The 14,245-nt window shown below is 42.9% G+C and overlaps 1 pseudogene; it reads right to left on the bottom strand.

Moving 5' to 3' along the window:
- Positions 1 to 14,245, bottom strand: part of LOC115647279 — a 47,831-nt pseudogene that overhangs the window by 30,408 nt on the left and 3,178 nt on the right.

Consider the following 14,245-nt stretch of genomic DNA (forward strand, 5'->3'; position numbering starts at 1 on the left):
AAAGTGAGTGCTAGTGAGGGAGAGTGAGCCATGGAGGGAGGGGGAATGTAGTGGGGGGGGCAGGGACTCGGGGAAGGGGTGGGGCTATGTTGTTCAGTTTTGTGCGATCAGAAAGCCCCATTCAAAGTGAACCAGTAAGAGATCTGTCTCCTCTCATAAGGAGGACAGATGGAAAGAAGTGGACCAGTCAGGCTTCTGTTCTCCAGAAGCCCAAGGAAGGAGCACGATACCGTGGGTCAGTTCAGACAGAAGTTGTTTTTTTGGCCTTCCATTTGAAAAGCTATGAGAGGTAGAATAGGACCTATGACTCAGGATTCTGATAGTTTTATTCTGTAACTAGGTACTAAATATAAACTGCAGGAAGAGACTTTTTCCTTTCACCTGGAAAGCTGGTGTGTTGTCCCCCATGCTGATCATGGGCCTTCCAAGACCAGCATAATCAAAACCCCAGTTAACTGAAGAAGGACACCTTTGTGCACGAACAGCTCTCTTACTGCAGCAGAAGTCACACCTTGACCTTTTCTTCGTATATCAGAGTGTGGCAAAAGTCACTTTTTCCTTGACAATGCCTTCATGTTCCCATTTATCATTTTCAGATAAAGGCAGTGGATTCAAGATATTGCTGGAGGAGGAGTCACTGAGTCAAATGCAAAGGGAACAAGATTACAGCCCAACCATGATGAAGAAGACGAAGAGAGTGGCACTTGGAAAATTTCTATTTGACAGGAAAAATAATCATTTTTAAGATTTTATATAACATGGGCCTCCTGCAAGCACATACAGGGGGATCTGCAGAGTGGGTGAAACAGGTGGTATTCCTCTTTTTGTTTCTTTATGATATAGAAGAAAGGACGGGATTAATTTTAAATCTGCATGCTTTTATACAGTTGCTTGCTGACTGGAAGAAGAGCTCTGTGTAAGCTTGTCTCTCTTACCAATAGAACTTGAACCGTTAAGAGAGGGATTACCTCATCCACTTTCTATCTGCTTTCACATTACAAATGCAGCTCGACTGCACTGCTGGGTTTTTGTGCGTGTGTTTTGGTTTTTCATTTCCCCCCCTGAAAGATTTAAGGACAATTGGACAAGTGGCACAATTTTGAGATTGGAAGAACCAAGGAAGTGAAAGCTGAGCAAATGAGAGTGAAAGGGATTTTCATTAAGATGGTTTTAAAAAATCCTTTGTTTGTGATAATGTTGATGCATAAATTAATCACAGAATTTCAAAAATGTTGGGCAGGAAGGGACCTTGGGAGGTCGGCTAGTTCAGTCCCCACCGCTGAGGCAGGGCGAAGTAAACCTAGACCATCCTGGCAGGGGTTTGTCCCAGCCTGGGCTTAAAAACGTCTAATGGTGATTCCATAACCTCCCTTGGAAGCCTATTCCAGAGCTCAACTATCTTTACAGCTAGAAAGGTTTTTCCTAATATCTAACCTAAATCTTCCTTGCTGCAGATTAAGCTGATTGTTTTTTGTCCTACCTTCAGCAGACATAAGATCGGCTGTACCGGGTCATCTAGCCCAGTGTCCTGTCTACCGACAGTGGCCAATGCCAGGTGCCCCAGAAGGAGTGAACCTAACGGGCAATGATCAAGTGATCTCTCTCCTGCCATCCATCTCCACCCTCTGATAAACAGAGGCTAGGGACACCATTCCTTATCCATCCTGACTAATAGCCATCTATGGACTTACCCACCATGAATTTATCCAGTTCCCTTTTAAACGCTGTTATAGTCCTAGCCTTCACAACCTCCTCAGGCAAGGAGTTCCACAAGTTGACTGTGCGTCGCATGAAGAAGAACTTCCTTTTATTTGTTTTAAACCTACTGCCTATTAATTTCATTTGGTGACCCCTAGTTCTTGTATTATGGGAATAAGTAAATAACTTTTCCTTATCCACTTTCTCCACATCACTCATGATTTTATATACCTCTATCATATCCCCCCTTAGTCTCCTCTTTTCCAAGCTGAAGAGTCCTAGCCTCATGGAGAACAATTGATGACAGTCCTCTTATAGCAGCCTTTAACATACTTGGAAGCCTGTCATCAGGTCCCCTCCTCAATCTTCTTTTCTCAAGATTAAGTAGCCCAGTTCTTTTAATCCTTTTCTCAGACATCAGGTTTTTTAAACCTTTTGCCATTTTTATTGCTCTTCTCTGGACTTTCTCCAATTTGCTCACATCTGTCCTTAAGTGTGGGAGACACAATTGGACACAGTATTTCAGCTGAGGCCTCACCAGTGCCAAGCTGAGCAGGACAATTACCTCCTGTTAATACACCCTAGAATGATACTAGCCTTTTTTGCAACTCCTCTCCATTCCATTGTTGCCTCATAGTCAATCTGTGATCCACTATACTCTCCAGGTCCTTTTCAGTAGGGCTCCCATCTAGCCACTTCTTCCCCATTTTGTAGATGTGCATTTGGTTTTTCCTTCCTGAGCTAAGTACTTGACAGTTGTCTTTACTGAATTTCAGATTGTTGATTTCAGACTAATTCTCTAATTTGTCAGGATCATTTTGAATTCTAAGCCTGGTCTCCAAAATGCTTGCAACCCCTCTCAGTGTAGTGTCATCCACAAATTTCAGAAGTGTACTCTCCAGTCCATTATTCATATTATTAATAAAAATATTGAATATTGCTGGACACCTGTGGGACCCAATTAGACACATCCCCCCAGTCTGACTGTTGATAACTACTCTTTGAGTATAGTCTTTCAACTAGTTGTGCACCCACCTTATAGTAATTTCATCTAGATGACATTCTAATAAACAAACTAGAGAAATGTGATGTGGAGTGGTGTCAAAAACCATCATGATAATCAAGACTATCATGCCTACAGCATCTGTCCTAGCCAGTAGACCAGTAACCCCAGAACAGAAGAAAATTAGGTTAGTTTGGCATGATGTGTTTTTTTACAAACATGTTCGCTATTCCTTATTACCCCATTATCCTCTGGGTGTTTACAAATGGATTGTTTAACAATGTTCCAGTATCTTTCCAGGTATTGAAGTTAGGCTGACTGGTGTCCATAGTTTCCAGGTCCCCTTTGATCCCGTTTTTAAAGATAAGTACTATGCTTATCCTTCTCCAGTCTTCTGGGACCTCATCCACCCTTCACTAGTCCTTGCAAATAATCGCTGACAGTTCCGAGATTGCTTCAGCTAATTCCGTAAGCATACTAGGGTGAATTGTGTCAGGTCCTGCTGATTTGACTACGCCTAACTTATCTAAATATTCTTTAATCTGCTCTTTCCCTATTTTGGCTTGCGTTCTTTCTGCCTAATATCTGAGAGAAAAGATCCCTTTGTTGAAGATTCAACACCCTTTCTATTAAGAACTAAGAAAACTGCAGCTCCAGTTCTCTGGACTTCCAAAGTGTTCTCCAGCGGACAGTTCTAAGGTTTAAAAAAAAAATAAAAAAACCCCCCAACATACAAATCCTAGCAGGAAACAAAAATTAACAAAACCCTTCCAAGTCTTCTGTATACATTAAAAGAAGTGGAAAAAAAGAGGGCACAAACCCATTTTATCATCCTCTATAGCAGTGGTTCTCAAATTTTTGTTCTGGTGACCCCTTTCACATAGCAAGCCTCTGAGTGCGACTCCCCTTATAAATTAAAAACACTTTTTAATATATTTAACACCATTATAAATGCTGGAGGCAAAGCAGGGTTTGGGGTGGAGGCTGACAGTTTATGACCCCCTCTATAATAACCTCGCGACCCCCTGAGGGGTCCCAACCTCCAGTTTGAGAACCCCTGCTCTACAGATCATCTTTAGACTACCCCTCAGTTGTATGTTCCCAGGCTTAGCTCATATAAAACAGTGGAAGTCTGTTTGCAGTTCTAGCAGAGGATTTTCAGCTGCATTCTGTGTTGGCCCCAATCTGCTGCCATGGAGTCAGTGGTAAAAGTCCCACTGGCTTCACTAGGAGCAGAATTAGACTAAGGCAGGGTGTATTTTTTAAAATGCCACCCTTCAAGCTTTGATGAAATAACCTATTTTGAGAAGTGCACACATTAAACTTGCTGTTACTCTGATTCTCTCTATAACCAAGTACAATATTATCCTAACACTTCCTATCTCAACCAGGCCAAATCACCACCTTCGTTTCCTCTATCAATAGCATTTTAACTGTAGTTCATTATACTTCAGTCTGAACTCCCCCTGCCAATTTACTCCTCATTCCCCACCAGTGCTGAGAAGGAGGCTATGTTCTTCCGCCTTGGAGAAATGAGGCGGAGGGTGTGGTAAGGGGATATCGCTAGTCACACTTCCACTCACCGATGGCACAGGTGTCCAGCACCACCCCATTTTGCTGTTTGCTTCTTCTTGGACCAACCGGCACTTCCAACAGTCATAGGACTTTCTGGTCCAACATTTTTCCATCTCCATTTAAGGAAGGACACCACCCTAAGTGTTTCTCTCGGTTTAAAACTCTCTAGCTTCAGAAAAGACTCCCCCATCCCCATTTCCAATCAATGAGAGGCTAATCTAAATTACAGCTGAATATAATGACAGCCAAGAAACTGGATGTTTACATCATCTTTTGGCATATTAGCTAAAGCTGTTAATTTAGTGTACTGTGGCACAATCACATTATAATAGTGTTATTTGCTTACTACAACCACTATAGTTAATAGCCTGTAAATGAGCCTTTCCTTTATAATAATCCATTTCCAAAGGTTTATTATTATGCTGTAAAAATTCAATCCACACTGAATCTTTACAGTTAAGATCTCAGCTTGGGAAAAGCTTCTTTACAAACTGTCCTACATATCCCTTTGGGGCTTTGAGTTATTGCATGAAAAAAAAATTCATCTTATTTTGTGCTTCCAACTCAGCTGTTGCCACTAAGATTCTTACCAAATTTGGCGGGATATGTTAGTCTAGAAAAGTGCCACTCTGCATTTAACAAGCAAAGAGTGACTTCAACATTAAACAACCACTGAAAGCCAAAAAAAATTCAAATATGTAGTGACCAATAGTTATCCCCAACTGATGATGGTTCAATTTTTTATATGCTGTAACTTGGTGGCTTCACCCTAGTTCCAGCTCGACTGGTATCCACAGGCACAAAAAAGCTGGGTACCTTGTTGACAGAGGTCAGTTGAATTGCCTTCTACCAAATGGACCATGGAGCCCAAACTACTGTTTTACCCCTTGTGATGGAGTCCACTCACCACAGCAGCACCTCCTGCTGGTCATCACAGGGATTAACTCTGCTAGCCAGTACTCACTCTGGTGGCGCCTCTCCTGTCATCTTCTCCACCTGCAGACCTCACTCAGTCCAAGTACCATAGTGTCCGCTTTATGGCTCAGCCCTCCGGCCATGTCACCATCTACAGTTATTCCCTTCCAGGAGGAGGGGAATTAGTACCACAGTCCAAATTGTGCCACTTCCCTAGTGGTGAGTGGGCAGGGGGCCCAGGAGGAATTGGGCCTGCCCACTACTCTGGGTCTCTGCCCAAGAACCCTGTGGATAGCAGCCTCCTGCTGCATCTCTTTAACCTCAGTCTCTGCTGTTTCAATTCCCTGGGCCACTTCCCCACGGCCCCAGCACCTTCTTCACCCTTATCCCAGGGCATTAAGCCAGCAAGTTCCAGCAGCCAGCCAGGAGCTCCCTTTTGTTCCCTCAGGCCCTAGCAGCAAGTGCTCTCTCCAGGGTGCTACCAATTCTCTCAGCCCCTCAGGGACACAGTCCTCACATCCTGAGCCTCCAGCAGCCACTAAACCTGCTCTGCCCTGCAACTCCATTTTATGTGAGCCCGCTGGGCCCTGATAGGTTGCTTCTTTCACAGCCTCCCTAGGCTGCTTGGAGGACTCACCTTCACTACTCCTTTCTGGGCTGGGGTGGCAGGCCCATGAGGTCTCCATTAATTCTTTCTTCTCCAGTGTGGGTTGAACACCCCATCACGCCCCTACTGATGCTCCCTCCAGAACATGGTTAAGGCACATTGCCAGTGTCTTTCAAATGCTCTTCACTGTCATGTTGTGGTGGGTGAGGGCCCTCTTGAGTCCCCACTAGATCACAATTTGGGTTGCTCAGAGAGTCCTTCCCTGCTTGTGGCATACAAGGCATTCTTCAAACAAAAAGGTTCCTTCCCCTCTCCATCCACTGGGAGAGGCAGAATCAGAGTAAAGGGAAAAAGGCAAAAGGGGATCAGTCTTTTGGTCACCCCTTTGGGGTTCATCTTATCTGCAGGCTCTAGTGTCCTTGATCAGGGTTAAGGTTTGCCTCCAGCCCCTCTTTTTGCTCACCCCCACTTTATACTTCATCCATGAAGTCTCAGGGGCAGCAGGTCTGCAACTGTCTTCCTCTTCGCTGCTCTATCCCTGTCCCCAGCTGTCTCTGAGGCACAGCATTCTTCCCCTAGCTGCCCCTCTTCTGGTGGCATGCTTTCCTTTTCCTCCTTCCAGGCACAGCAACCTTTGCAGGTGTATCTGGTTGGTGCTGGCTGAGCCCATAAGAGCTCGTTAACCTCCTCTGAGAGTGTCTCCTTACAAACCGTACCCCTCAAGTTGGAAAGGCTGTCTTAAGGCTGGTCATCTTCGTCTCCAATTTCCTGCTGAAAGAAAAATTGGTACAAGTATGGTCCTTTCCCTCCCAGTGTTGCACTCTGAGACTATAGGGTTGCAGTACAAGGTACCATCGCATTATACACAGGTTTATGTCTTTTATGGTATGGAGCCAGCACGTGGGGGCTTGATCTGTGGTCAAGGAGACGGGGCTACTTAGCAGCTAATAACTGAGGGAATCCACCGCCCACTCATTTGCTAGTGCCTCCTCTTCAATAATTGAGTAGGCTTTTTCCGTTGGGAATAGCTTCCTGCTCAGGCATAGGATTGGGTATTCCTCTCCCTTGAAGTCCTGTGAAAGCATGGCACTGGGACAGACACCTGAGGCATCTATATGTGATATGAATTCATTGGGCGGGAGGAAGGGGGAATCAGGGTTGAAGAGCATGGGTATCCGGCACAGTGGTGTTTGCAGCTTGTTAAAAGCTTTCTCACTGTTCCCATTGTATTGGATCTTCTCTGAGTTGTTACCTTCTATGACGTCTGTCAGGAGGGCTGTGAATGAGGCGAAGGGCTGTGAATGTCAGGCCAAGAAAATGCCTCACTTGCCTGGGGAACTGGACATCCATTAGGGCCTGTACCGTGTCGATCACTGGTTTAATAAGGATGCCCCCTATGCGGTACCCCAAATAGATTACTTCAGTCATGGTTATTCAACATTTTGCGGGGTTGGCTGTAAGACCTGTGTCTCGAAGGGCTTTTAACACTGCTTTTAAGTACTGTAGATGGTCTCCCCAAGCAGGACTGTAAATAACATCATCTAGGTAGGCCACAGCATATTGATGATGCAGACTGGGGATCCTATTCATAAGTTGGAAAGTTGCAGCAGCCCCATGGAGGTTGTAAGGCCTAGTGTTGAACTGGAAATACCTGAAGGAGTTTGCGAAAGCAGTTTTCTTGTGCGAAGATGGGAACAGAGGGATCTGCCAATAACCTTTCATCAGGTCAATAGTGCTCAGGGACTTTGCTGGTCCTAGCTGCTGTAATAACTCCTCTACCCTTGGTATTGGGTAGGCATCAAATGTAGAAATGGAATTAAGCTTCCTGAAATCTATGCAAAATCAACGCGTCCAGTTTGGGAATTAGAACTATAGAGATCCTCCATTCACTTCTGGACTCCCTAATTACCCTCATCTCCAGCATTGCTCACACTTCTCAGAATGTGTCCCACATCCTGCATAGGAATGGCAGATGCTTCTCTCTGACTAGCTGGCCTGAGGTGATCTCAAGGTGGCATTGGACTGCGTTCTCCCACGGAGGGCGAGGGGGGAGGAAGAAATACAGTCCCAAAGTCATTAGTCAATTGGAGAAGTTTCTTCTTCTGTGCAGGCATACTGCCACTGGTGTTGGTTCTTGGCTGCTGCATACTTGGGGCCCTAATTCGGGCTCTGTAAGGGAGGGAATTATCAGCAAGGCCTCTTGCATCTTCCAAGGTTTAAGAAGATTCATGTGATAAATTTTAGTTTCCTTCTTTCCACCTAGCAGTTTTGTCTCATAGTCCAATACTCAAACAACTTCAAATGGACCCTGCCACTGGGCCATTAATTTTGACTCAGCTGAGAAAGCCGTTGAAGGATCCAGTCATCAAGGTAGGTCTGTAGTTGTGCCCCTTAATTATAATTTTGTTCCTGAGTAGGTTGGTCCTTTCTCAAATTCTCTCTTGCAAATACCCCTAGGTCCCCAAGTCATTCCCTGAATTGTAAGACATATTGGGCTGCACGTAAGGCGCCTATGCCCTGTTCCTCTCAGCCTTCTTGTAACAAGGCCAAGAATTCCCTGTGGTTGGCAGCCATAGAGTAACTTGAAGGGACAGAACCCTGTGGAGGCCTGCAGAACCTTCCTTAGGAAAATCAGGAGTGGCAGGAATAGCTTGTCCTAGTGCTTGGGCTATTTACTAACAAAGTGTCTCAACATTCCCTTCAGAGTCTCATTAAATTGCTCCACTAGGCCACCTGTCTGGAGGTGGAACACTGAGGTTTTCAGGGACATGATCTTCAGAAGGGAGCCTAATTTGCACATCAACTGGGAGACAAACCTTACTTGTTTACAGCCCTTAGCCTCCTCTAAGTCCAGGCTATGGTAGGCCTGCCTGTGCCAGATCAGTCTAGTGTGGAACTAAAAAGCCCACTGCTCAGAGGGCCACAGAGATGCTAGTGCCACTCTCTCAAATGTAACTAAAAAGACCTCAGGATTATCGTCTGGTGCCATCTTGGTTAGCTTCACAGATACAGGTGGGGGACCCGCCTCAGTGGAAGCATAACCCATTGGCCTTCTGTGGGAGTATAGGGCCAACGCTATCTCTTGTATCATTTCCTTGAGTAACTCCTGCTGCTGGGTCTTCAGTCCCCTCAGCAGCTGTTGTGTGGTTTGAACTTGCTGTCAGGTAGCCCACGGCTGCAGTAATTGCTGGAGCTGTCATTGCTGAGCCCTGTGTTGCTGTCGCATGTCCGCTAACCATTTACACCACTGCTCAGGTTCCATCTTGCTCAGAACTGCTAAGCTCAGTATACACCCTGGTATCAGGTGTTATGCCCGCATTCTCCACCCCTTAAGGTGGGTGAGGGACCCTTTGGGCTGCTCACAGAGTCCTTCCCTGCTTGTGGCATACAAGGGATTCTCCAAACATAAAGATTCTTTCCAATCTTTTGGTCACCCCTTTGAGGTTCAACTTATCTGCAGCTTTTAGTGTCCTTGATTAGGGTTAGGGTTGCCTCCAGCCCCTCTTTTTGGTACCCCCAACTTTATACCTGGTCCATGAAGTCTCAGGGGAAGAAGGGTCTGCAAATGTCTTCCTCTTTGCTGCTCTATCCTTGTAGGCCATTTTCTCCAAGCCCTCTGCCCTAGTCATTCCCTAGTTTTCTCCTAGTCACATCCCCTTCCTGTGGTAGGTGTTCCCTTTTGAAGATTCCTCCTTCCGGGCACAGCAAGTCTTACAGGTGTGTCTGGATAGTGCTGGCTGAGCCCATAAGAGCTTGCTGGCCTCCTCTCTACTAGAATGTGGGTGTGCTGCCTCACGCATGTCCTGTGGAGTACCTGTTCTGTGATAGACAGAAAGCTTCAGTTCAAGGCTGTCTCTCTGGTTGCTTTTGTCAGGCAGCTGTGTTTCTTAAAAGAGTATATATGAACATGAGTACGGTGACTAAATAAGCTTCAAAAATACAGTTTAAACACATATATAAAAAATGAGAGCAAAGCAGCAACTGCCTCTTTCAGTATCCTGGGACCTTCCATTCTAAGCGTGTCACAAGTTTCAAATAGTTCAGCTCTGGTTGGTATCATTGCCACGTATATGATTTTTGTGTCTGCTTTAATTTGTCATTTTCTCGCACAGGGCAACTACCTCAGCACCATTAGTATGTCACATAACACCATATTCTGATGGTTGTGAAGAACCACAGGCTGAAAAGCGTGGGGGCACTGTGGGACAAAGTACAGACAGAGGGCTTGCAAATGTCAGGGACAGGGCGGTCTTGAGAAGGAACAAAATGAATAAAGACACTGGGCCAAAAGGGTATAGAGCAGAGAGAGACAGAAATACAGGTACCTCTGTGCCACACACTATAATTTAGTATTCTTGGTGCTGACCAAATAAGGTGCTTGGTGCTGCACAGCACACAGAAAGAAGGAGAGCCTGCCCCAAGGAATTTATAGTCCAAGGCCTCAATCCTGCTAACACTCATTCATGTGCTTAACTTTAAGCATGTGAAGAGCCTAAGTGATGTCTCATATGCTTGAAGTTATTACCACCTCTCCTGATGTTCTAAATCTCAGAACATTTGGTGTTTTTCTTGAGGCCCCAGTTCCTGGGAATAAAGAAAATCTGAGCTTTATTTAAATTATTTATTTAAATTATTTATTTATTGTGTTAAGAATTTTTCAGCCGTCTTGATTGTGGAGAAAACCTTGAAAAAGTGAAACCTACAGGCTCAAAAACCAGAAAGCAATTCAAAAGAACCTCCGCCTGTTTTTTAATAATCTCATGATTTCTGAATATTTGGTCTTGGCAATACTGAATTAAGCACATGCATAAGTGTTTGCAGAGCTTATCAGAAGATGAGGCACACTAGGAAATTCAGAGGTAAACATGACTTTTTTTTTAACTAAATCTACATCTTGTGGTTAAATACTAATCCCAATATTATGTTTATTCACCACACAAAATCTTGCTGCACCATTTTTCCATGTGCACAAGAGACTGACAGGAGAATCATGAGAACAAAGTGTTATCATATGAATACATTTTAAAACTCTGTATTCATTTTTTTATTGACAGAGTTTTTATACAAAGAAAGAAAATGAGACCAGGCTCTGGAAAGAGAGAGAGAAAGCAAATGGGGGCAATGAAGGCAGCTAGAGAGACACAGCACTGTTGCAGCAGTCAGAAAACATGTCCAGAGTCTGAGGTCAATCAACCAGGTGTAAATCCACAATAACTCTATTAACTTCAATGGAGACCACAATAACTACATTAACTTCAATGGAAATACATAGACAGTGGTAACAGATCAGAATATGGCCTTAGAAGAAAAGGCATATTTTAAACCATAAAAAAAGAACATAAAATATTCACCAGACAGTTCCTGGTAAAAATATTTTACCTCTGATTCAGCAAGCTATTCTGTAGGAGTCCAATATTAACCCACGAGTACAATCAACTGGACACAACAGTAACTGCTATCTCCTGCATGTCATCAACTCTGCTTATTTTATTGCAATTAACACATGATAATTGGTGTTAATCTAAAAGCCCTTGCTTCCCGAGTCACACAAATATACGAGACCCTCAGCTGTCATGGTTGCAGAAAAGAACTTGAAAATGTGACTGAAGTGCAACCTAAGGACTAAAAAAACTGAAGAATATGGAGAATCCAATTTTTTTTTTTAAATCTCATGATTTTTAAGTCAATCTAATGACTAGGGTTTGACTCGTGATTTTTAAATCTCTGGGGTTGGCAGCACTGCTCCTATTATGCAAGCACATATGGTTTCAAAGTTCAATAAAAATTTGTCTAATAATACCAGTGACTACACAGTACAGTTAGGACAACAACCCTATGCTGGCCATACCTCAGCAGCTTGTCTGGTAGATGTTGCCTTTAGTGAATATTGTTTAATTCATTTTGGATAAGGCATCTAATGGCCTTCAGGCACAGAGCGCTAGGGTAACTGTGTGAGCTGATTCCTGATGCCCATGCAAAGCCCCGTTGAAGTCTGTGGGATTCCACATGGATGCAGGATTCTGCAAACACAGGGCTCATTGGAGGATTGATGCCTAAAATATTAAAAAGTTGAGTTAACAAAGTAACAGATAATGATGTTCTAATTACAGCCCAGCCAAACTGACAACAATAAATTCCCTTATGTACTGGCTTAATGGTTTGCAGGAGCAGAATCTACATGCACACAGGATCAAGCTCTTAATAATTATTGCTGGTTAAATAGTAGTAAAAATATTATCAGATGTTGACAAATGTTATTTATTAAGTAAACTATTCATATTAAATCAGCTATAAAGATGACCAAATACTTCAAAAAGTGAGTTGTCAAATAACAACAAATACCAGTATCAAGTCATATATTTGAGCAGCTGCCTATGATTCCAACTCTGCAAACACACATGTGCTTAACTTTAAGTACACAAGTAGCACCTATTAAGGGGCCTAATGGTGATGTTATACAGACCAGAGAAAAACATAGTTTAACTAGCAGATCCCAGGCTGGGTTCTTCACACTAAATGAAGAAACAACTTTTCATTCATAAATTGAATACATTTCATCTAGAAATTGTTGAGACATTAACTACAGAAGCCCATAATTCCTTTTTCAAGAGTCACTTTTCAGAATGAGTTGACTAACTTATAAGGAAAAGCTTTGTTAGTGACACCACACAAGTGAAAGATAGTACTATATCATCCTAGAAAAGAATGATGTAGAGTCTTTTCTCATGCATGAGCCTATTTCAAAGAAGCAACACCTAATGCTTTACTACTTAGCCTAAATGAACCTGCTGGCTTACCTCAGACTTCCTTTTTATCACCCCACAGATATTAGAGGCAGACCCTGGGCAGAACACAGGTGGTGACTTACCTCAGCTTCTTGATAGTCCCAATAAAAGGAGAGAGCAGCCAGCCTCTCTCCCCCTAGGGAAATCAAAGACCCAGCTGTACTAGCACAGCAATAGGGCATATACTGAGGGAATGCTACATCAGGTAAGAGGATTAATAAATTCTACTGTATGGATTTTAGAAAAATAATGTATTAAAAGTTAGGGTTACTTTCATACCCCCATAACCACCAATGGGGGATTTAAAAATGCATCCTCTTAAACCTGATTGAAAAGTCCCTTAATTTAAGAGATCCCCAAAGGTAAAATACAGTTGACCTAAAACATTTGAATTGGATAGGTTCAAACACAGTGTAGTCTACTGGGAATACAGGCAGCCTAAGACAACATAGGCTAAAGTCCCTTTTGGTGGCACATCCACTGTCCTTGACACACTTTGCTTGCTCCTGCTTCTTAACAAAACCAGTATCCAGGACTCTCTTTAGCTCTGCTCTTGTATAACTACTATCATGGCTAGTGTTTAAGTGGCTAGACAGTAGTAGGGTGACCAGAAGTTGTGATTTTATAGGGACAACCCTGATATTTGGGGCTTTTTTTATATGGGCCCCTATTACCTCCCACCCCATCCCATTTTTCTCACTTGCTATCTGGTCACCCTAGACAGTAGACACCAGAACAGATGCAATCAATTGAGCTGCCTATGGGTAGATGATTTGGTGCCAATCATGCAAATGTTTATGCATGAATGTGGGACTATGCACGTGTACTAATCAGTTCAGTAGGATTGCTCATGTGGATAGTTACTTGCATGCATATGTGCATACAAGATTAGGACCTTGTTGCTTTCTATATATTATTTGGATCTTCCCTGCCATGACCTCATTTCAAGAAAACTAATATGGGAAACACCCTCTAGCCAAGCCCCTTGTAGCTGGGCTGAGCTTGTAAACTATGAACATTGTTCTGCGTGTGTTACAATTACTTTCTCTGCTTAATCATTCTTTTTGGCTGCTATCCCTAACAAACCATACTCAACCATGTATTATCTACATACTAACAGTCACCACACAATAGCATATTAAGTAATTGATTTGTGGATTAATTAATTTTACACAATATCCAATTAACAACTAACAATAGACACCACTGAATGCTATCTGACAAGTGTACCGAACAGATTGTGTGTTGTGTTGAATATCGTATCGCATATTGCAGCACTTTCAGCTGGATCAAATCCCAAATTTGGAGGTTGTTTTAAAAAAAGTTTTCATGCAAATTTAAATTTCAGCCAATAATATTGTAATTTGAACAACCCCCTGCCCCTACTTCAGCCCAAATAAATTTGTTAGTCTCTAAGTTGCCACAAGAACTCCTCGGTTTTTTTGCTAAATAATATTATCACTAGAAAATACAAATATACAAGGGAAAGTAAGTAAAAACTAGAGAGAAAGTAGAGCAAGATTAGATTTGAAAAGTTCCTTGTTCTAAGAATTTCAGATGCTAAGGCAGAAGTAAAGATAAACTTATCTTTAATAAATTATTATTTCTAATATTTTTATTAATAAAAGTTAAATGACATCTTCTGGCTTTCGCAGGGCATCC

Source organism: Gopherus evgoodei, chromosome 2 (genome assembly GCF_007399415.2).
Source record: "Gopherus evgoodei ecotype Sinaloan lineage chromosome 2, rGopEvg1_v1.p, whole genome shotgun sequence".
Classification (NCBI taxonomy): Eukaryota; Metazoa; Chordata; order Testudines; family Testudinidae; genus Gopherus; species Gopherus evgoodei.